At 34.7% G+C, this 23794-nt stretch overlaps 1 long non-coding RNA gene across 1 annotated transcript in view; it reads left to right on the top strand.

Annotated features, from left to right (window-relative positions):
• The window catches only part of LOC148110257 (uncharacterized), a 165782-nt gene that overhangs the window by 716 nt on the left and 141272 nt on the right, over positions 1–23794 (top strand). The window contains exons 2-3 of the long non-coding RNA XR_015724229.1: positions 1209–1324; positions 7787–8009. This is a non-coding gene — a long non-coding RNA (uncharacterized LOC148110257). The remainder of the gene's footprint in view (positions 1–1208; positions 1325–7786; positions 8010–23794) is intronic.

The raw sequence follows: 23794 nt of genomic DNA, 5'->3' as shown, positions 1-23794 counted from the left end.
TGTAAAACCAAGAAAACCCAATTTGATGGCAGATACAACATGAAGTTTGTAGTTTTGTAGGTGGTGAGAAGGACAAAAAAGATAGGTGTGTTGGAGAAAGCAATTGCTAAAAGCACAAAGGATGTTAGACACTGCAGAATTAAAATATAATTATTAAATCAATTGGTTTCCGCTTAAAATTAATGTAAGTGGAAAAATGTCATAAATAAAGGGGGACATATATGAGAAAAATGATTCATGACATGTGTTATCAGGGAAATACAAATTAAGATGTGGTTCATATATACAATGGAATATTACTCAGCCATCAGAAAGGATGAATACCCACCATTTTCACTGACATGGATGGAACTGGAGGGTGTTACGCTAAGTGAAATAAGTCAATCAGAGAAAGACAATTATCATATGGTTTCACTCATATGTGGAATATAAAGATTAACGCAGAGGATCATAGAGATAGGTAAGAAAAACTGGAGGGGAAGAAATCAGAGAGGAAGACAAACCATGAGAAATTCTTGTCTCCAGGAAACAAACTGAGGCGTAGAAAGGGAGGTGGGCGGGGGATGGGCTGACTGAGTGATGGGCATTAAGGAGGGCACGTGATGTGATGAGCATTGGGTATTATATGCAACCAAGGAATCATTGAACGCTACATCAAAAACTAATGATGTTGGCTAATTGAATTTAAATTAAATAAATAAAATCTGGCAGAGGCAAAAAAAAAAACCACAAACAAACAAAAAAACCCACAATGAGATACCACTACACATCTATTCTAATGGTCAAAATCCAGGATACAGACAACACCAAATATTAACTAAGATGTGGAACAATAGGAATTCCAATTCATTGCTGGTGGGAACGGCAAATGGAAAACAGTTTTGGCGGTTTCTTATAAAACTAAACACACTGTTATATAATCTAGCAACTGTGCTTCTTGGTGTTTATCTAAAGGAGTTAAAAACTAATGGCCACAAAAACTTGCACATAAATAAGTTTATAGCAGCTTTATTTATAATAAAACCTGGAAGCAACCAAACTGTCCCATCATTTTTCTGTGATTGGGGGAAAGGGGTTGGTTACTCTCTGATCTATTCACAACGGGTTTGAGAAAATAGCTGTGATTATTTGTTTTTTTCCCCCTGACAACTAATGTTTGTATCAGTAAGCTCCAGTTTTTGTTTTGTTTTTGTTTGTTTTTTAAGTAGGCTCCAAACCCAGCGTGGAGCCAAACACGGGGCTTGAACTCATGATGCCGAGATCAAGACCTGAATGGAGATCAAGAGTCAGATGCTTAACTAACTGAGCCGTCCAGGTGCCCAGGGTAAGCTCTAGTTTTAAATATTGGGTAGGTAAGCTAAGTCTCCTATCAGATTATATCATAATTTTTATATTTTGGATTAATGAAGTTATTGATATCGTTTGATTCCTTGCCAATTTAATTGTTTTTTCCCTTGCCAATTTAATTCTTATGAGTTAAAAATTATAGGACTCCTAAAATTATAAAAACAGTGAGAAAGGATGAATACCTACCGTTCCTAAAATTATAAAAATTGTGAAAAGATAAAAGATAACGCACTTATATAGCTTACACAATACTGTTTGTTAATATTATTACATATAATCTACAGAAATTTATGCTTGTTATTGTTTCCATGTTTTTGTCACTTCATTTGTCTGTTATTTTATTGTATATGTACATATAGACTGTTCTCACAGAACCACAAAAAACATTCAAAGATAGTCAATCATTTTATAGATTATCGAAAGGCAAGACCAGAAGTCCATAAAATTTGGTCTGTGAAATTGGGATAAACTATTTAAGATGTAGGATATATGGTGTACATGAAATCACTTTGGGCACCTTTGAGTAAATTCACTGGGGTAGGAAGCCATCTATCAAAAGAGCTGAAAATTACATATAGTGAGAGGTCTATATGACATCTGATTAGGAAAGACACGCTAAATATATTAAAATGAAGTACAAAAGCAAAGTAATATCTTCAAATATGAATATGCTCGGTGTAACAGAGCAACAGGAATTTATTTTTCTAACTATGAAGAGATACTCTTCCAACAATACTGAGTATTAACAAGTGAACTTGTTAATAAAATTCCAACTGATGTCTCTAAAAGTTGGTTTTTGTTTGGTAAAATCTGAGAAAGTTTCTAAAGTCCCTCGGGAAGAAAACCCAATATTGTTAATAACTACCTTATTTTGGGAAAAATTTTAAAAACCCAATGGATTATTAAAGTTAGGAAAATATGCATCCCTCAGGTATTAAAATATATCTGAGTGCACTGTGTCATTTTAAGGAATGCGAGAACAAGAGGATAAAACAGGAACATAGAAATAAAATATATAGACAGGTTTTCTGTTGTGTATAAACAAATGCAATCATATGTCTCTGACAGTTATCTCGTAGGTAAGAACCTCGTGGTTATTCTAAAGCATATTAGATCTTTTAAAAACCTTGGACCTTTCAGGAGCAGCAGGTGCTAAATGTTCTGCCAATCTTCTACATATGCTGATGTGCTTAATGGATCTGCCAACAACCACAAATTTGGTTTTGGCGTAATTTAAGCCTTTCTTATACTTCTTATTGTAAATGAAAGGTTTAGTTGACTCTGAAGCAGCTTCTAGGTTGTAAGTACATAAAGAAATTCCTAATCTGTTGTGGGAAATAGGACATAATTCAAGTGATTTTCAAGGTTCTTGCAAGTTACTTAAATAAGTAAACAAGGAAGAATCTTTTTCCCACGTTGCAGTGTCACTTGAGATTGAAATTTTACTCCACGTCTGAAAAATCACTTAATTTCTTTCATACTCTCAGCAACTGTTTGTCGTTTTTATGTTTTTATGCATCTGGGAATCGTCCTGATGGATTTTTTTTTTTCATTTTAAGCTATCACATTAAAAGTGACAACCTTAGAATGTCTTTGGTATTTTAATATTATGTTCAATTTAAAAATTTTAAACACTTGTATATATAACTAAAGTTATTTTAAATTTTAAGTTATTAACTTTTAAAATGTGAAATACATTTATTTTCTCTAAAATGTTGGGTTTTTCTTTCTAACCTTGTCATTCGTCATTGTGGCATTTTTTTTCTCAGAGAAAATATTAGTTAATGATTTTAAATAATAATAAGCATCCCATTTATCTTTATTTTATATATCAATATATTTATATTTGTTTCTATTTATATCTATGTATAAACTTTGCCCACTTTTAATTTGTGTGAAAAACTAGTTATTTCAAGAAACCAAGCCCACAGTAAGTTAAAAACAATAACAAAAGCTAATTTCACCATGTAGACCAAGAAAGTGAAATGAGATTTAATCATTGCTTTGAAAATTATGACAGATATACATGATGGCAACTACTTATTATTAAATCTATAAAAGAAAAATGGGGGCACTTGGGTGGTTCAGTTAGTTAAGCATCTATCTCATGATATCAGCTCAGGTCTTGATCTCAGAGTCCTGAGCTCAAGCCCTGTGTTGGATGCCATGCTGGGTGTGCACCTACTTTAAAAAAATAATAAAATTGAAAATTTAAAAAATAAAGAAAAATGAAATATTATTAATGAGTGATAATTTCAAAATAAGGCTGTATCTTTCCTGAAGTTGGTAAAGTAACACAGTAGCTTGTGAAGCATAGCTGTAGACGCTTCCCATACAGAAACTCTAATTCATACAATGTTGATCACTTACAAAATTAAGACATGTGCAGGTATTTAACAATTTAAGAACTAAAATAATTTTCACTATTACTTTTCTATTCTCATTAAAATATTTAATTAGTGATGAATATATTCAATCTGATATAAATGGACAGAAATTACTGATTTATTTCTGGTTTATGTTAGACTTAATTTTAAAATACAGACAAAAATGAATAAAATGTGCTGAACTGTTTTATAAACTTATAAGTAAATCTGCCACTTGATGTGATTCTAGCAGTAATCACTCAGGATATTTCTGTGGACAAAACCCCAGATATCCAGCAGTGGGCTGGCGTTGGCAGATCCTAGTTGATGAGAAGAGATTGTTAATTATTTAGGATGTTTGTAAGCCAGTCATTGCCTGCAATCAGCCACAGTGGGAATATTTACACCATGAAAATCATGCAAACAATTTAGATCAGGCTTTCTTCTTCTTCTTTTTTTAAGAGCCATTTTACCAGTATACCATTGCAACTCTCCCTTTTCTGGCACAGAGAGGCAGACAATAAACAGTATGCATAATAACTAAGTTTACCATATGGTATGTTAGATGGGATAAGAGGTAAGGTTAACAAAAATAGAGGATAGTGTTGGAATTGTAAGACAGGTAAGTAGTTTGCTGTACAAAATAGGTGAGTGAGGTTAAATCTCATCAAAGAAAAACATGAAGTTTTGTAAGGAGGTAACCATACAAAAATCTGGAAAAAGTGTTCTGGGCACAGGGAACAGGTAGAAAAAGACCTTGGTTTGAGATATTGCCTGGTACATGTGAGGAATAGCAAATAAGCTATAAACTGGAGTGGAATGAGCAGAGCAGAGTAGGAGAAAAAGCAATCAGAGAGGTAACAAGGTCAGATCAAGTCATCTTCTAGACACTAGAAAAAATTTTGACTTTTCCCTCTTTTTTTTTTTTTTTTTTTTGGAGAGGGAGACAGTGAGAAGGGAGGGGGGAGGGGTATAAAGGATCTTCAGAAGGCTCCACCCTGGGCGTGATTTTTCCCTCTTAATGGAATAGAGAACCTGCAGGGTTTCAAACAGTGACAGGATCTAATATGTTTTCAAAGATAACTCCAGCTTCTATGAGGAATGGAAATTAGTTTATGGGAGGCATGTGGACAAAACTGGAAGAGCAGCTCATGCATTAGGATATATCCCATTAATCAACATGAAAAAGGGTAGCAATTTCATGAGAAAGGATAGCAGCTTACATCAGAGTAGGAACAAGTAGGCATGATAAGATGTCCTGGGATTCTAGATACATCTTAGAACTAGGATTTACTTAGCTAAAAAGGATTTAGTAGTGGCAATTGCACATGCCTTAATCATTATGAACTAATAACTTAAAGGTGGATATTCTGAAAAGTTAAACTTCCATCATAACCAGTGAGTTGCCTTTGGTGTGAAATTTTCAAATGCATAGTTTATTATGATCATTGGGATCCAGGCTTCTCACTTTGGGGGCAAGCTTGATTTTGGAATTTTACAATATTTAAAAAAAAATCAGTTTAACTTTTCTTTCAATACTTCTGAAGAGTTAACAATATCATTTTTACTTTGAGCTAATTCAAAGTTTTATTACATTTCTGTTGTCACATGTCATGAGATGTTCTTGTTCATCAAGTGTCACTAGCACTGTAATGAACATACCACCAGCCTAAGGCCACTAAGATGCTTTGCATTGCATATCTGTGTATTATTCATCTTAAAAGTAAACATAGGTTTTTTACTAATGAGTGGAGGTGGTATGGGATTTCTAATTTACTTGAAACTCAGATCTATTTTCTTTCAAGTCCCTGGCTTTACTAATAGAAAGCTACTTTAGGGCACATTTCAGGGTACATTAGACACCATCGACTTTATTCACACAATGCTTCCATTGTTGAAACATTAAATGACCCCCTCCTCCACCTGAGCACAGCATCTAGTCACTGTGGAAATTAGCAGTTAGCAGAAATCTTTCCTAAAGATGTAACAAATGAACTGTGCCTGAATTAAATAATTATTTCATACACAAAATGTTAGTTCAACCTTCAGAGGACATTTGCATTCAGGTAGTAACTTGCTGTACATAATGGAGAAAAAATGAACTCTATAAAAATAACTGATGAAAGGTATTATCTTAGGGCATTTTTCTCAAACAACAGTCCTATATGATGACCTATGATATTTGGCCATAATTTGCTTGATGATACCTTTGATGTGGTTTTGGAATATAGGTGAGGTTTGGTGGGGTGAGGTCCAGAGCCAATGACCAAGAAAGAATTCTTAGACATCTTTGGTGCAAAATGGTGGCTTATTAAAGCATGGAAACAGGACCAGGCAGAAAGAGCTGCTACACCTGGATCTTGAGGAGTGATGATTATATACTTGGGAGTCGGGGGAAGTAAGGAAAATGTCCCACCTACGAGTGGGGGGTGGGGGGAGGTTGCAGGGTGTCAGCCAGCCTTCTGCTTCCTCATCACCTTGATGGCATATTGTTATTGTATATCATATGAGAGCCACTACTATGATGTATCTTAAAATAAATTTAAAGTGTCATAAAACGAATCTAAGTACCCAAATTCAAATATTTTTTCTTTAGATTTGTATTTGAAATGAGTTCAGATTTGGTGTTTTAGATAATACAATACTTTCCACTGTCGAAGAGAAGAATTTAAATAAAATTACAAAGTAAGCCTCGTGAAAAAAACAAAAAAACAAAAAACAAAAAAACGAAGTTGATATTGGTATCTAGACATCACTCACTTCCCAATCCTACAGTGGCTGATTTTCAGATAATTAAAATCAAAATGGGATCAAACTTCTTAGTGCAGGTTGACAAGATTTAGGCCTTAGCATAAATGTACAAATTTGCTCCGTGCACACACGTTTAGAAGACCTTCAGAGGAATCAGGCATTGAAAGAAACTGACAAATCCACAGAACCAGAGCTTATTAACAAATCTTAACTAATACTAATAATTCTTGTTTGTCTTTACATTCCTTGTCATCTACCAAAGTAAAACACTCTGCTCTTCAGAAGCCTGGGGGCGCTAACATAGCCAAGCTCTGACCTGGGCAGGACACCGGACCGGCTGAAACCCTCTGATAGGTTCCAGGAAGACAGGTCTTGCACACCTTGCTATCAACCTAAAGGTTCTTGCTGGAAGTTGTTTCATGGCTTGGAAGAGAGCCGGGAGTCCGGCTCCATAGAATCGGAGGGACCGGGCATTCCGGGCTTCTAGTCTGGCTTCAGTCTTGGCGGGGAGGCAAAGCGCAAGGAGGGTGAAAAGGGAGGTGAGGGTAGAAGACTATCAACACCGACCACTCACAGTCTTTGCCTCACTTCCCTGCCTGTGGAGTACAGTCCTTATTATAAAGGTGAAGAAAGAGGGCAGAGGAGCACAAAAGAAATGGGTTACAAAAGAAAACAAAGTAACAAAACAGAACTCTTAGAAAGTGCGTGAGTTTCTTTAGCCTCCCAAGCCTCGGTCTTTCTTTAGCCTCCCAAGCCTCGGTCGGTGCAAAGGTCTCCCAGGTTCCCAGTGAGGAGGAAGCACAGGTGGCAAGGCTCAAGTATCTTGGAATTTTACAATCTATGGAGTAAAGCCACTGCCCAGGTGGGAGAGCTACTTCAGGCTAGTGTTTGTTCCTCCTGTCAAAGGTTCAGAAGTTACAAGTAAAAGCAATGAACATAGTAGCGATTAGTGAAAGTTTATTGTGCATACGCCCAAAAGACAGTTTGTGAACTGCAAGCGCTCAAACCAAAACACGGACTAAGGCTCAGGGAAATATTGTTACAATTATAACGTGAGGAGTCAGTGCTTATCCTTCGTAGTGATTGGTGAGGCTATTAGAATTTTCTTAAATAACAGGGAATGAATGGTTACCTCGTATCAACTTTGGGAAACAGTTCAGGCTTTGCTTATGATTTTTAGAGCCATAAACAAGTAATCACGTAGGTCAAGGTAGTCTTGCAAGATAAGCTAAATTAAGCTTTGCAAGACTAAACTGGTTTCGCCCGCTCGGGGGCGGGTTTCAAGCGTGGTCTCCATTTGTTTCCAATATTAACACTTCTAGATAACAAGCAGGACAAACAAGCCGGAAAGAGGCAGCTGCCCCCTTCACCATTAGCAGGGTTTGGGTAACAGCCATCATGTTCTGGAAACGGAGCTGCTCTTCAAAGCCGTTGTGTTCCCGCCACCCGTCTTGAGACCCGGGATGCCAGTGTGAAAACACAAGACGGAAACAAGTGTGCGGAGGCTCCCCGGCAGCTCCTCCTGCTGCGGACTCAGCATCCGAGGTGAGAGGGGGGACGGAGAGTTGCTGCAGTGCGGAACTCTTGGCTTAGAGGTGAGAACAGCGTCCTAAACTTCCCCATAAATTGCATACTCTGAGTGCTCAGTGCATAGCGTACGTGGTAACTTAGTCTTTGTTCTAACAGTTCGAACCTTGAAAAACAAAATTAAATCTATTAGAATTTTAAACGTATTAGCAATTTGTTGATTCCTGATAAATTTTCTACTAAAACAAAATGGTCATATTTTTCTTCTTACTTCAAAATAATTTTAAATTTATATTAATGCTGCAAAAATAGCACCATTTCTTTCTCGAGTCATTTGGGGTTTCTTACATAACGTCGTACCGGTAGCCCATGAATATTTTCATATGAATTTCTTACAAATATGTTTTTCTATGTATCCATAATACAGTGATCAAAATCAATGACTATCATGTGATCTTTAAGGCCCTTGCAAGTTTCGATTATCACAATGTCCCCACCGTTCTGTTTAGTTGTCATGTCTGTTTTTCTTCAGTCTATAATAGTTAATCAGTTGTTTTTCGATGCTTGTGACTCTTTTGGAAATCACAGGCCAGTTATTTTATGGACTGTTCCTTGATTTGGGTCCACTTAATGTTCTATTAGATTCACAATATGCGTTTTTCCCAGAAATATGGTAGATGCGATATTGTGTTGCTTCTGGTCATGACTTTGATTTGTTCCATTATTGATGATGTTCAGTACAATCACTTAATTAAGACAGTGCCTGACAATTCCTTCATTACAAAGTTACTTATTTTCCCTCTGCAGAAAAAGTATCTTTTAATGACTTTATTGAGGTATAATTTACCATAAAATGCCATAAAATTTACCCACCTTAAATGTCCCATTCAATGACTTTTAGTTAGTTTACCATAATTTTGTGAAACCATTACAATAATCCACGCAGAGTATTTCCATCACCTCCAAAAAAAGATTGATATGCACATTTGCAGTCAATTTTCATTCCCCACCCCGCCCCTCCCCCCCCCAGCTGGAGAGCAATCACTGAACTAAGTTTTTTCCCCCTGAAGTTTTGATTTTCTAAATATTTTTTTTTAAGATTTTTTTTATTTATTTATTCGACAGAGATAGAGACAGCCAGAGAGAGAGGGAACACAAGCAGGGGGAGTGGGAGAGGAAGAAGCAGGTCCCAGCGGAGGAGCCTGATGTGGGGCTCGATCCCAGGACTCCGGGATCACGCCCTGAGCCGAAGGCAGACGCTTAACCACTGTGCCACCCAGGCGCCCCTGATTTTCTAAATATTTTTATGAAATCACAGAAGATGTGAGAAAGTACTTTGAGGCTTGTAAATATCCTATTCATCAAACTTTCACAATTTTAAGAACTCATTGATGTTTAACAGCTAATGTATCTTATTTCAATATGCATTCCCCTAATGAGCAATAATGAGCATGATTTTGTATGCTTAAATGCCATCTATGTATCTTCTTTGGTGTGGTGAATGTTCAGATATTCTGAACATACAATCGAACTTTGGGATCCTTTTATTGAATCTTGAGTTCTTTGTATGTTTTGCATATCAAGTTCTTTATCAGATTAAAAAATAGATTTCTCCCATCCTGTGACTTTTCCATACTTTAAACTGTAAGTTTTGTAGAGCAGGTTTGTAATATTAATAAATCAAATTTGTCATTTTTTTTCTTCATGGATCATGCTTTTGTTGTTCTATATAAAAACCACTAAGCCCCAGGTCATATAGATTTTCTCATAGGTTTTATTCTATATGTTTTATATTTTTGCCTTTCATATTTTAGGCTTTGATATAATTGAGATAATTTTTGTATATGGCAGAAGGTCTGTCTCTATGTTCTTTTTCTTTTGCATACGGATGTCTAATTGTACCAGGACACTTTTTTGAAAAGACTGTTTTTTTCTCCATTGAATTACCTTTTCTCTTATGTCAAAGTTCAGCTAACTGTATTCGTATGGGTCTGTTTCTGTGGTCTGTGTTCTGTTCCATTTGATCTATGTGTATATTCTTTCACCAATATTATGCTGTTATGAGAGCTGCAGCTTTATAATAAGCCTTGAAAGTAGGTCCTGGTTGTCCTCCAACTTTGTTCTTCAATATTGTGTTGACTAGTTTTGGTCCTTTGCCTATCCCCATCAACTGTAGAATCAACTTTTCAGTGTCTACAAAATAGCTCACTAGGATTTTGATTATGGTTGCATTGAATCTATAGATTAAGTTGAGAAGAAGTGACATTTCAATAACATTGTGTCTTCTAATACATGGACAAAAAATAAAGTCCATTTATTAGACTTTCCTTTATTTCTTTCTTTGGTGTTTTATAGATTTCTGCTTAAAAAACCTTTTTTCTTAAATTTCTACCTAAGTATTCCATTTTTGATGTTATTTTAAATGGTACTTAAAAAAATTTCCAATTGTAGTTGTTCATTGGTGGCATATTAAAAAGGAATCAACTTTCATTAATTTTCCTTGTACCCAATGACATTTGGCAACTCACTGCTTAGTTCCAGAACTTTTGGGGTTGTTGGTTGTTGGTTTTGTTTTGTTTTTGTTTTGTTTTGTTGTTGTTTTGTTTTTCTACATAGACAACCTTGCCATCTATATAGTTTATATATTTCTTTCCTAGGTATACACATTCCATTTTTTCTTATCTTACTACTTTCGTTGGGATTTCCAATATTATGTTGAAAAGCCATATTGAGAGAGCAATTCCTTGCCTTGTTCCAAATCATTAGGGAAGAAGTGTTTCATTTCTCACCATTAACTGTAAATTGTTTTGTTTTGTTTTTCATATTCCCCTTACTAGCTTAATGACGTTCCCTTTTACTCTTGTTTGAGATTTTTCATGATTTTTTTCCTACATAGATTATTATTATATGGCTTTTGTTATTCAGTCTGATACAATGATAATTTCAATGATTGCTTCACAGTTATTGAATGAGTCTTGCATTTGTGGAATAAATGCAACTTGGTTTTGATATATTACCATTTTTATATGTTTTTGGATTTGATTTTGCTAGTATTTTGTTAAGGATACTCATGTTAATGTTCATGAAAAATATTGGACTATAGTTTTTCTTATGTCTTCATCTGGTTCTATTATAAGTCTGGCCTAATAAAATGAGTTAGAAAGTATTCTCTCATACTTTTTGGATAAAAAGTCTATATTCTGTTAAGTGTTTGGTAGATTTCACCTGTAAAATCTTGAGTCCACTATTTTTTTTTTTTTTAGAGGGAGGAAGTGTTTAAATTATTGAACATATTTAATAAAGAGCTATTCATGTTATTTCTCTTAATATAACTTTAAATAGTTTGTATTCTTCCTTAAAAAAATAAATAAAATAGTTTGTGTTCTTCAAGAAATTGAAAAATCTCATGTATGTTATCAGATTTGTGGGCATAGAGTTGCTCATAGCATTTACATATTTTTCTTTTAATGCCCACTGAACCACTAGGAATGACTCTAATTCATATTTTTATTGAAGTATAATTGACACCCAGTGTTATACTAGACTCAGATTTACAACATAGCTACTGTCTGTATATAAAGCTATTACAGTACCATTGACAACATTCCCTATGCTACACCTTTTATCGCCATGACTTATTCATTCCATAACTGCAAGCCTGAATCTCCACTTCCCTTTACCCATTATGCCCATCCCCCCCTCCTCTGGCAACTGTCAGTTTGTTCTCTTTATACTTATGGATCTATTTCTGCTTTTTTTTTTAAAGTCCACAGATAAGTGAAATTATATGGTATTGGTCATTCTTACAATTCAATTATTGTAATGCCTTCTAGGTCCATAGCCAATGGCCAACTTTCCTTTTTATGACCAAGTAATAATCCATTGTGTGTGTGTGTGTGTGTGTGTGTGTGTATACATACATATACCACCTTTTCTTTATTAATCTATTAGTGGACACTTAAATTGCTTCCATATTTTGGCTATTGTAGATAAGGCTGCAATGAACATTGGGTACATATCTTTTTGAATTAGTGTTTTCATTTTCTTTGGATAAATACCCAGCAGTGGAACTACGGGATCATATGGTATTTCTATTTTTAATTTTTTGAGGAACTTACATACTCTTTTCCACAGTGGCTGCACCGGTTTACTTTCCCAGCAATAGTGCACGTGCTTCCTTTTTCTCTACATCTTAACCGACACTTATTTCTTGTCTTTTTGATTCTGGCTATTCTGACAGGTGTAAGACAGTATCTCCTGGTGGTTTTGATTTGCATTTCCCTGATGATTAATGATAAGTATCTTTTTATGAGTCTCTTGGCTATCTCTGTCATTTCTGGAAAAATGCCTATTCAGTTCCTCAGTCCATTTTTTAACCTGATGATGATGATGATTGGTGTTGAGTTGTATATGGTCTTTGTATATTTTGGATATTAGCTCCTTATTGGCTATATCATTTGCAGATATCTTCTCGCATTCAGTAGGTTGCTTCTTTGTTTTGTTGGTGGTTTTCTTCACTGTGTAAAAGCTTTTTATTTCACAAAAATTTGATATAATTTTAAGGATATATAATTTTGAGTATGTAATATAAAAGGTTCTTCCTAAATATTTTTTGAGCTACATGAGTGCCCTCTTAAAAGCTAGAAGAGGACAGGGGACATTATATTATTGACATCCTTTACAATCTATATTCAGGAATCTTAAGTTTTACGGTATGTCTCCCTACTTCATCTCAGTTAAGACTCATTACCCATTAGTTTATATTTTGCTAAGATCTAAGCCATAGAGCATATGACCAAAATATTATTGCTCTGAAATTTTAACTTGCTTTGAGAAATACAAATTTAATGAATGAGAATTTTTTTGACTGAGCTCCAGTGATACATAAAATGTTAATTTGTGACTGATGGTATTCTATAGCATGACACACACAGTCTACACCGAGGAATAATAAGTCAGCAGCTGAAGATTCTGATAAACACACTTCACTTTTGTAAAGGCTTTTGAGATAGGGTTCTATAGTTGAAGTTAGTGTGCAGCAGTGTCCCTAGGATCAATGGCTATGGAAAGGAAAGAAGGAAGGTAGGATTGGGCAGATGGAAAAGTCGAATTCTGGTACAGGTCCTAAACTATACAAGGAGCTCCAGGAGTAGAGTGGCTCTTCATAGTTGTCAAAAGGTAGGTTTGAGATTTCCAGGCTTTTATAACCCCATATCAATCAGTCATAGGATGTAATGCCCCAGAAAGGGATGTGAATTTGGTCAAAGTAGCTTTGTGCAGTTGAGGTCATCCCTGAGGAGGCTGACGTAAAAAGGATATATGCCAGCAGCACCTTCAACAATCCTTTTTTAAAGGATGCCTCAGTCAGTGCTGCTGTAATAAATATCCTAGACTGGGCAGTTTATACAACAATATTTCTTCCTCAGAGCTCTGGAGACTAGGAGTCTGAGATCAGAATGCCAGCATGGTTGGGTTTTTGGTGAAGGCCCTTTTCCTGGTTGTGTCCTCACATGACCTTTCCTTGGTGAGTGCACAAAAAGAGAGATGTCTTGTGTTTCCTCCTCTTTTTTAAGACCATTAGTCCCCATCATGGGAACTTCATCCTCATGACCTAGTTTAACCCTAGTTTCCTCACCAAGGCCTTACCTCCAAATACCAACATATGAATTTTGGGGAAATACAAACAAACATTTAGTACATAGCAAGGGGATTCTGCATAGCACATCATGACATAGTCTCATTAGTCATAAAAAAAGTAAAATATATTCATAAATAATAGTATATATCTTTATATTATAATTTGGTAGAAGAGATAAAAACTTTAAGTGTATAATTCCTGAAATTTCAGTAGAGAAAATAGAACTTACTTTCAAAATGATAAACACCGGCAAGATTGAATCTCCTTAGAATATTAGCTGAATTACACAAATAATATATTTTCCCATTAAAAAATTCCAACATAGTAGCAGTGTAAGGATAAGAGCAGAAAGTTGTCTTCATATTTTATAATCATTAATTGTGTTTTTCCCTAAAGTAAATAGTTGTAGATTGTGTACAACTTACTTTATGACTCCTTATAGATTTTAAGTATGTTTAAAGGTTAGTATTTTTAAATATAAAAGATTTTAATGAAAAACTGAAGCCCATGTTCCAATAGACTTTCAATCGATCCTTGTGTTTGGCTCTGTCTGAACCCCTTATTTAGTTAGCAGCAGTCTTTTATTCCTAGGCTTTCTAAGGTTCAAGCAAGTTTTAGTCTGCTGCATCCCTCCATTGCTGCCTCCAATTTTAATTTCTTCTGGCTGTTAAGTTGCTACTTGCCTGTCTGCATTAAAACTTCCAATGTTCTTTGCTGCCATCTCTTCTGTTCTCTTCTTTGTAATGTTTGTTGGTATTTCAGAAGGAAATGATATTAAGAATGTATTAAATTTGTCTTGATTAACTAGAGATCCATGTATGGGGATAACCCTCATTAGGATCATATATACATATATAAAATACATAAAAAAGTTTATTTTTACACATTTCTACTATATGTGAATATTTTAATAAAAATATTTACATTGATTTAATTCTTTTACTTCTGTCACATGGCAATATGTTTTTGTGTTCTTTCCTTATCTGTGCATGTATTTCTACCTCATTGTTATTGAAAATTTTTCTATTTTATTTTTATCTTTGATTTTTGTAAAGATTTATTTATTTTAGACAGAGAAAGTGCAGGGAAAAGGGACAGAGGGAAGGGGAGAGGGAGAATCCCAAGCAGACTCCCCATGGAGTATGGAACCCAATGCAGGGTTTGATCTTAGGACTCTGAGATCATGATCTGAGCCAAAACCAAGAGTCAGTCTCTTAACCAACTGAGCCACCCAGGCACCCCGAAAGTTTTTCTATTTTTTAAACTAACCACTTTTTTATTATTGGAAATATATGCTGTTTCTGCAGTTTTTACAAATATCCCCATATTTAAACATCTTTGTATATATATGCTAAAGGTTGGACAGTTTTAATTTTGATATTTGTTATTATGATCTCCAAAAAGTTTGTACCAACATAAATATTCTCATCAACTGTTTGTTAACCCAGGCATTCATTCAACACATATTTTTTTTCAATATTTTTAAAAGCTTTTCTAAATTGATAGCCAAAAAAGCTATGTAGAGACTTCCATTTTTACCATCAACATGTAAAGGGCTTGGATATTGTTGCTCCCATCCTTATAACAATTATTGATTACAAAATTAATAATTTTCTTGGCTCATCAGTGGAATGAGTTGCAGAGTATATTAGCTTTGGTTTTGCAGAGAAACAGAACCAATAAATAGTATGAGTGTGTGTGTGTACACATATTTATATTATGAGATATGACTTATAAGGTATTGGCTCACACAATTATGGAGGCTGAGAATTCCCGTGATCTACTTTCTGCAAGTTTGTTGGTTCACAAACTTGCTCATTAGCAAAGGGCAAGAAGAGACCAAAGAAAGAGGCAGATCAGATGGGTAAGTAACAATTTTAATAAGCAAGGGAATTACAAGATTTGTCCTGGGCAGCCACAAGACAAATAGATGTCCACACTTGTCCACCATAAACTTAAAGTTTATAAAGAGGCCTTAACTATATGTTCAGTCATGTATACCATACAGAAGTCTTAACATCCTACTCTCTCAAGGCTATGTTTTTGGAACAGCTCCCACTATGAGAATGGTGGTAAGAATGTAGCTTCCAGGGACAGAGGGGGGGATGAAGATCAGCAGCTACCAATGACCTCTCATTGCCTAGGTCCAGCTCGCCAGTCACTAAGTGGCCACGTCCTCTCAATTACTTCCTCCAACAAAGCTGTAGACCCAAGAAAGCTAGTGGTGTAGTTCAAAGGTCTGAGAGCCAGAGAGCCAATGGGATAGATTCCAGGAAGAACCAGGAACACTAAGGGCAAAAAATCAATGTATCAGCTCAGTCAGGAAAAGAGAAAATTTAACCTTCCTCTGCCTTTTTTGTTTGATTCAGCCTCTCAACAGATTGGATAATGCCCAATCACATTGGTTGGGCATCTGCTTTACCCAGTCCCACCAATTTAAATGCTAATCTCTGAAATATCCTCATAGACACAGCCAGAAATAATATTTAACCAGCTATCCAATGGCCCAATCAACTTGACGTATAAGATTAGCAATTCATCACAGTTTAATCTGAAGAGTCAGAGAATCAGAGCCAAGATCAGCTCTCCTGGAGCAGAAGCCTCTGGAGCCCTAAACCAATAGGAACACTTAAATGGTAACTGACAAATTGTTGGAAACAGTGTATGTAGACTAGCATCATAGTTAGGTATTCCTGAAGGACACAATCTTAATGGGTCCTCCATGCTTTTGTGGGTTTTACCTCCAGCAATTTCATCACATTCTCATGGTAAAAACCCAGGAAAAACCTTTGTGTTTCTGGCAAAGGGAGGAAAAGTCAACCATTTTGAAATACTCCTAGAGAGTTCTTCAAAACGTTTATTCAACAAGAAAAGTTTTACTAGAGCCTTGCTAGACTTGAAGGAAGGAAAATTATGCAGCTCTAGTATTTCTGTTTCACATAAGGGAGGAGGGGGAAGCTAAGAAACACATCTTAGCCTCACTGAGTCTGAAATGTAATCCTAGGATTAGGGAATACTTTCCCTTTCCCCACACCTTTTTACCATCACCACCACATCAAAGGGATTTCAGTAAAACAACAGTGAATTATAGCTGAGAGAGCTGACAGCTCAGACTGTATTTAAGAAAGAATTCTTAGGGAAGTCTAAAAACAAGGACAATTAAAACAATGATATCAGAGGTAATAAAGACTCTGGCCCCTACAACTATAGCAAACATTAAACAAAGTACAACTCTAGACAAATTAACATAAAACCTTACACGAAAGGCCCATTTACTTCAGTTCTAATTACCTGATGCATCATGTCCAGCTTTCAACAAAAATTACAAGGCATGCTAACAAGGCCAGAAAAAGCACATTATGAAGAGAAAAAGCCAGCATCATAAACAGACTCAGTTGGACACAGATTTTTAAATGATCAGGCAGGACATTGAAATGATAATGATTAGTATGTTAACTGCTCTAATGGGAAAATAAAATAGACAACATGCAAGAATAGATGGGGAGTGCAAGCAGAGAGACAGAAAATCTAAGAATCAAAGGGGAATGCTAAAAATCAAAAACAACGTAACAGAAATGAAGAGTGTTTTCAATGGACTCATCATTTTACTGGGCACTGCTGAGGAAAGAATCCATGAAATTGAAGATAATAGAAACTTCTCTAACTGAAATTAAAAGAGAAAATAATGAAAATAAAACTGAACTGGCAATTCCCAGTGTTGGTGAGGATGGGCAACAGCAGGGATTCTAGTTCATCACTGATGCAAATGCAAAATGATACAGTCACTTTGGAGGACAGTTTGTCATTTTCTCACAAATCTAAACATAGGGCTATCAGACTATCCAGCATCCACGCTCCTGGGCTTTTATCCATTCGATCTGAAAACTTGTGTAGGAAATTTACATGCCTATTTCTAAGTGAAAGAGGCCAGTATGAAATGGCTATATACTGTATGGTTTTAATTATGTGATATTCTGGCGAAGGCAACACTATATAGACATTAAAAGATCAGCAGCTACCGAGGATTTTTAGGGTGGTCAAGCCTGTGTGATCTTGTAATTATGGATACACGACATTATGAAACTGTCAAAACACATGTAACTTAAGTATATGAAGTGTGAACCATAATGTATGTGAATTAAAAAAAAATATTTAGGAGTTTTAGAGATCCTAGGAAGGAAAGCAGTCTGTAACAAGTGAATCTTTCTGTGTTACAATGCATGAAAGAACCTCACTTAAAGGGATGGGTGAAGGCACTACATATAAACACTGCATTCTCACTGGTAAATTTTTTTTCCTGTATTAATATGGGTTAACAATTCTGACACTTGTATATATAATGCAGGAATTTTAAAAAATAAATGGCAGGCAGAGAGAGGCAGACAGTGGGAGCCATGTGTCTAACTGGAAATTTACAGATCAGCAAGAATTGGAAACAAAATAAGTGGGTAGCTTAAAATAGTTACAGATGGTTACATGTACAAATAATTTTAGATATGTGTGAATACATGGCTTAATATACTCTATACTTTCTTGCTTTGTCAGGTGAGAGGTCCTAACAGAATGATACCTCAGTAGTAATGGTCCTGGTTTTCTAATACCACCTTCCAATAAAAATGTACCATAGCTTCTTGGATGCCTGTTTCTAGAACTGGGGTAGTAAATATACATGAGTCTGGAGCACCTTGTGCTGAACATAAGGAGGTGAGATATATAAGATTGATATATAACATAACACATATAAGCTATAACATTAAGGATGTGAGTCCAAGAGACACAGGAGCCATCTGACAAGCTCCCAAGGATTAAGGATGGAACAAATTGAGCAATAAATCAAATAAATTAGTATTGGATTCTAACTCCAAGTATAAAAATATCTATGAGTACATATTGATATAGATAAATGGTTGAATAAATAAATGGGAAAGAAAAATCTCCCATAGGGGTGCCTGGGTGGCTCAGTCGTTAAGCATCTGCCTTTGGCCCAGGGCATAATCCCAGGGTCCTGGATCGAGCCCCGCATCGGGCTTCTTGCTCTGCTAGGAGCCTGCTTCTTTCTCTCCCACTCCCCTTGCTTGTGTTCCCTCTCTCTCTGGTTGTGTCTCTCTCTGTCAAATAAATAAATAAAATCTTAAAAAAAAATTTTCCCATAGTGAAAAAATTCTAGGAATTCACGTAGATACTCTGCCCTAAAGGAGAAGCAGCACGATTCCCCGCTCCTTAAGTGTGGGCTGTGCATAGAGACTTCATTTCAAAGAGTGAAGTATGCAAAGGGAGCTGGGACTCACTTTATGATGGAGAAAACTGATGAACATTTCTTCAGTCAGCTAATCAAGATCAGCACTAATACCATAAATCATGTTGATAGTATATGCTCTTGATATGATAAAGATGACACTTTACCTCTGTAATCATCCTCAAAACCATAACTCCAGTCTAATAATTAGAAAAACAGGCAAATTACGCTAGAGGGTCCTCCTACAATACACCTGGCCGGTACTCAATAAAATTCCTTGGGACCATAAAGGTTATGAAAAATAAGGAAATGTGTGAGTGCTACTGCAAAAAAGAGACGAAGGAGGCATGACAAATAAGTGTAATGTGCTATCCTGAATGGGATATTAAAAAAGGACATTAGCTTAAAAACTAAGGAAATCTAAATAATTATGAACTTTAATTAATAATGTATCAATGGTAGTTCATTACTTATAACAAATATGTACCTATTAATGTAAGATGGAAGTAATAGAGGAAACCTTGTACAGGCATATAGCAAACTCTATATATCTTCTCAATCTTTCTGTAAATCTAAGGCCGTTATGTACAACAGTCTATCAGATGTGATATGTAAAAATTGGTATGTATATTTTGTATTTGATCTTGCTTTCTTGAGAAATAAAATATTTGATAGCTATGGATATTTCTTTTTCCCTTTGGGTAAGTAATAAGCTAAGTTTTATAGTTGTATTTTGCCTTTTTTTGAGTAGTCATTATTTTTTTTTCAGAATTATTTAATGAATAGTTTATACTTCTAAAAAATTAAGACCTACACTATTATGTTTTGGGAAAAGAGATATTCACTATATCTCTACAGTAGCCTGCTCAAAGTGATAAGCTATTGATGATGAACTGTTCTAAAATATTCACACTAGTGTCCTGTAATAAGCATTTATTTCTCAGCTTGTATTCCAAAGTATTGTTTGTACATACAACCATTTCGTATTCTGCATCCTAATTAAGAACTCCTTGTTCTAGTCTCACGTATACCTGGGCTCTTCTGGCTTCTGTCTTAGAACTTAGAGATCCAACCTGAAAAGTATTTACCTTAAATTTTACAGAGTTCTTGGTATATTGATTCTACCTATTTATAATGCAAACTTTAATCATATTTTCTCAGGTTGGCAAGATACTATATTTGGACTTTGGCTCTGAGATGAGGTCTACACTTTCAAATAATTACACAGGTCCACATATTAGCTGCAGAGAATTTTATGTGTTTGTTTTATTGATACAAAATGTGTATGTGTCTCTCTCATACATACATACACACACACATACACCCACAGAAGTCTAGGAATGATATTAAACAAAAATTAGCATTTATTACATCAGTTATAAAGGACAGGAACACTATAGCCCCTGTCCAACAGTTTAGAGGTAGATTTAAATGATCAGTGGACCTAATTTTTAATGATTTTCCAGTTAGATTCCAGATGAGTAATTTAGAGTATCAGGCAATTGGAAAAACAAGATCACAAATTGTTTTTTTTTTTCCTCTCTCGTGAAAAGAATTTACTTCTATATACATACACAGAAGAGACCCATGCAAATCTTTGTTAATACAATTTGACAATAATGCTCGCAGCTTGTAATATAGTAAAAATTGAAAAATTTCATGCTTATTTCTAACATGTTTGTTAAGAACATGTTAAACATAGGAGGACAAAATATACAGTGTTCACATTCAATTTAGTCAAACAGTTACTGAATTACAGACTCTCAAGATTGGAATTCTTTATTTGTGGTGTAAACTAAACAACTGGTGTTCTATATACTCCTTATGGGATATTTGTTCAAAAGAATTTGAAGCTTTCTAACTCGGATCCCATCAACAAACCATATGGCATTTTTCTCATCACTCTTTTATAGGGAAATAGCTTATCAATTATTTTTCCTTTTGGGGATTCTTCTTTGTTATGTATAAATAGTTTCTCTTCTATTTTACAAAAATCAAATAATGGCTATACAAGTAAAAAAAATAATGCAGTTTTACATTGTGTTTATGGGCTTCATAAAATTGTCCTCTGTATATAATTTTCTTAATTGTTAAAATTACACTGAGTATTATAAAATCCCATTATGTGCTAAACAGATTTTCTTTAAATGGCAGGCTAATTTGTAGTGTCATGATCAAATATAAACTAACTGTAAGTAAGAAACTGATTTTTCTTGTACTAATATTCTCACTTTTCTGGCAAGACTGTGCTATTTTAAGTTTTATAAGAAGGTTAAGGAAGCTTCCTTGTGATTTTGTGCTCATGTGTCCTTTTTCCCAAATCTGAAGTGTATATTAATTTGCTTTTTAATAATGAACAGAATAACCATTTGCAATTAAATTCCCAAGTAACTTTAGTAAAGTTAGTAGCATAATGATTATGAAGATTTATTCAAAACATGATTTTTAAAACATACTTGAGATGGTTCAGCGATGTCATCTTAAAGTTTGTACTTCATATTAAAATTAATTATAGTTTGAGGACTCTAGTGCTCTCATATATGTTGTGTTAATCTCAGGGTTTAACTTTCTTGTCAATCTTCATCTTATATTTTTAAGTAAAAATTCTTCTTTTGGTGTAGAAAATAAAGCAGAATGGTAGTTGAATGTATTCACAACTTCTTTTGGTATATGTTTGCATTATCCATCTGTTTCAACATGCTTTCAAGTGTTGTTTTGCCTCCAAAGGCAGCTAAGAGAATATTAACGGAATAGTGGTAGAATCATAATGAAGTCGGAGAAATTGTCGATAGAAGAATAGAGTGGATGTAGCTTTGCTTTCAAGAATGTGCTATAAAAGCAACAGTATTTTATTAAATTTATAAGTAGAAATTTTCAATTAATTACTGTAGTCTCTTTAAATATTTCTTCCTAGTATATAAACAAATACTGGATGTATTTTTTAAAGAGAGTTATGACACATTTTTGATTTTTGTTTCCATTCGATGATTCCCCTTGCCCTCAAAATCATGTTTACACATTTTATTTGAACCTTTGTTAGTTTTGCCTATGAAGAAATCATCAGGTTAAACCAAGCTGCTCCTTGGTCTTCATCATCATACATTCTCATGGAGGTTGTGTTTCCTGTGTTTACAGAAAGGTCATATCTTTGAAACACATATATCTGGTCTCTTTCCTAAGGCTACCATTTTTAGTGTCTGTGTGTCTGTGTGTGTGTATTTAAACTATCTGGTTGAAAATAAATGGACATATCATGCCCTCTTTAAAGTTTAATAAAACAATTAGAATTATATATTTATATACACACACACATACATATATATACACACATGTTTATATGTAAAATGTATACAGCAATGTGTTGACAAAAAGTATGGAAATACACAAACTTGTTGACAGTTTTTGTCTCTGAAGGAATATAAGACATTTATCTTTTTACTCTAATTTTTTTTACATATGAGCATTTATTACATTTCAAATATGAAACAAAATCTTTACTAGAGAGTGATCTTTACTCTTATTTTTTATTTATTTTTTGTTGATATTTACTCTTTTAGGTTTATCTTTCACAATATAAATTTTTGTATATAAACACTGATGTGTTGAATAACAAAGGAGAATATCCCCAACTATTTTGGCTTTTTGTTATGGAAAACAAACCTGCTAACAAACAAAATCCATCATCTGGACGCGGTGACACGGGCAATGTCAAGTACTCGGAGAAAGCATTATTTTAACAAAACATTGATTAATCAAGTCAAAGAATATGCATGAGAATCACCTGTAAAACTTGTTAAATATTTCTGTGGTCCAACTTTTTTTTTTTTTTTTTTTTTTTTTACCGTGATTTAATTTTTTTTCTAATGGACCCCAGAACAGTCCTTTATGGTCAGTCTATGTGCCAATTAAAACCTCTGATCTTATTAGTTATGTTACTTTAACTAGTCATTCCTGTTGGTCTTCTGTTAAAATTTATCAGTATGACCCTTTAGATGTAGAACAGATGTGGAATAAAGATAAAAATTTTATATTTATTTTGACATATACCTTACTAGCTTCTGATTATCTCTTCTGATATCAGCATCAGCTATTCCAAGCTATCATGAATCTTAGCATGCAGAATGCTGTCTCTTACTTCTGTTCCAGGAACCTGTTTTCCTATCACATATCATATTATACAGATTTTTTTTTTAAGCAGGCTCCACACCCAGTGTGGACTCCAGTGCAGGCCTTGAACGCACAACCCTGAGATCAAGACCTGAGCTGAAACCATGAGTCAGATGCTTAACTGACTGAGCCACGCAGGTACCCTTATACAAATTTTTTCTGAGTTCCCGATTATTCAGAGTGTGGAACAATGTTGCCAAAGAGGAGAAGAACTGGGTGGAGCAAAGAATGCTCTGAAGAAGGACCATCAAATAGATAGAGGGGTTTTTGTGTGAATTTAAAGTATGATCCCAAAAGAGGGCATTTTGACAAAATACATTTTTTATATGTTACTTTTTTGACAAGTCTGGTTAATTCCAAATATCTGTGCATGATTCCTGTAAAATTTGGGGCTGTTTGGGCATTATTTAAATCTAGAATCAATAAATTAAAATAATAATTCTGGAAAAAAAGTTGAAAAAATATTTTTTTTTGTTTGTAAGGGCAGATCCATTTTTTAATTTGTCCATTTGCTGTCGCATTCACTAATTCTCCTAGAGTTTTATTATACTATGAAAATCATACAGGAGAGAGATTGATTTGGCCTAATATTTCTGAAATAATAAATTGAAATCACTTTATATTATTGAACCATAGTCAACTTAAAAACATATAGACTTTTCCTGAAAACCAGGACAAAAAAAAAAAAAAATACGGCAAATAAAAAACCGAGAGTAAAGGTGCTCTGCTGCTTTCTTTCCTGAGGAATTAACTAACTGCATC

Source organism: Ursus americanus, chromosome 4 (genome assembly GCF_024610735.1).
Source record: "Ursus americanus isolate L20-20 chromosome 4, mUrsAme1.1.p, whole genome shotgun sequence".
NCBI classification, from domain to species: Eukaryota; Metazoa; Chordata; class Mammalia; order Carnivora; family Ursidae; genus Ursus; species Ursus americanus.
This window is presented reverse-complemented; position numbering and strand designations above follow the sequence as displayed.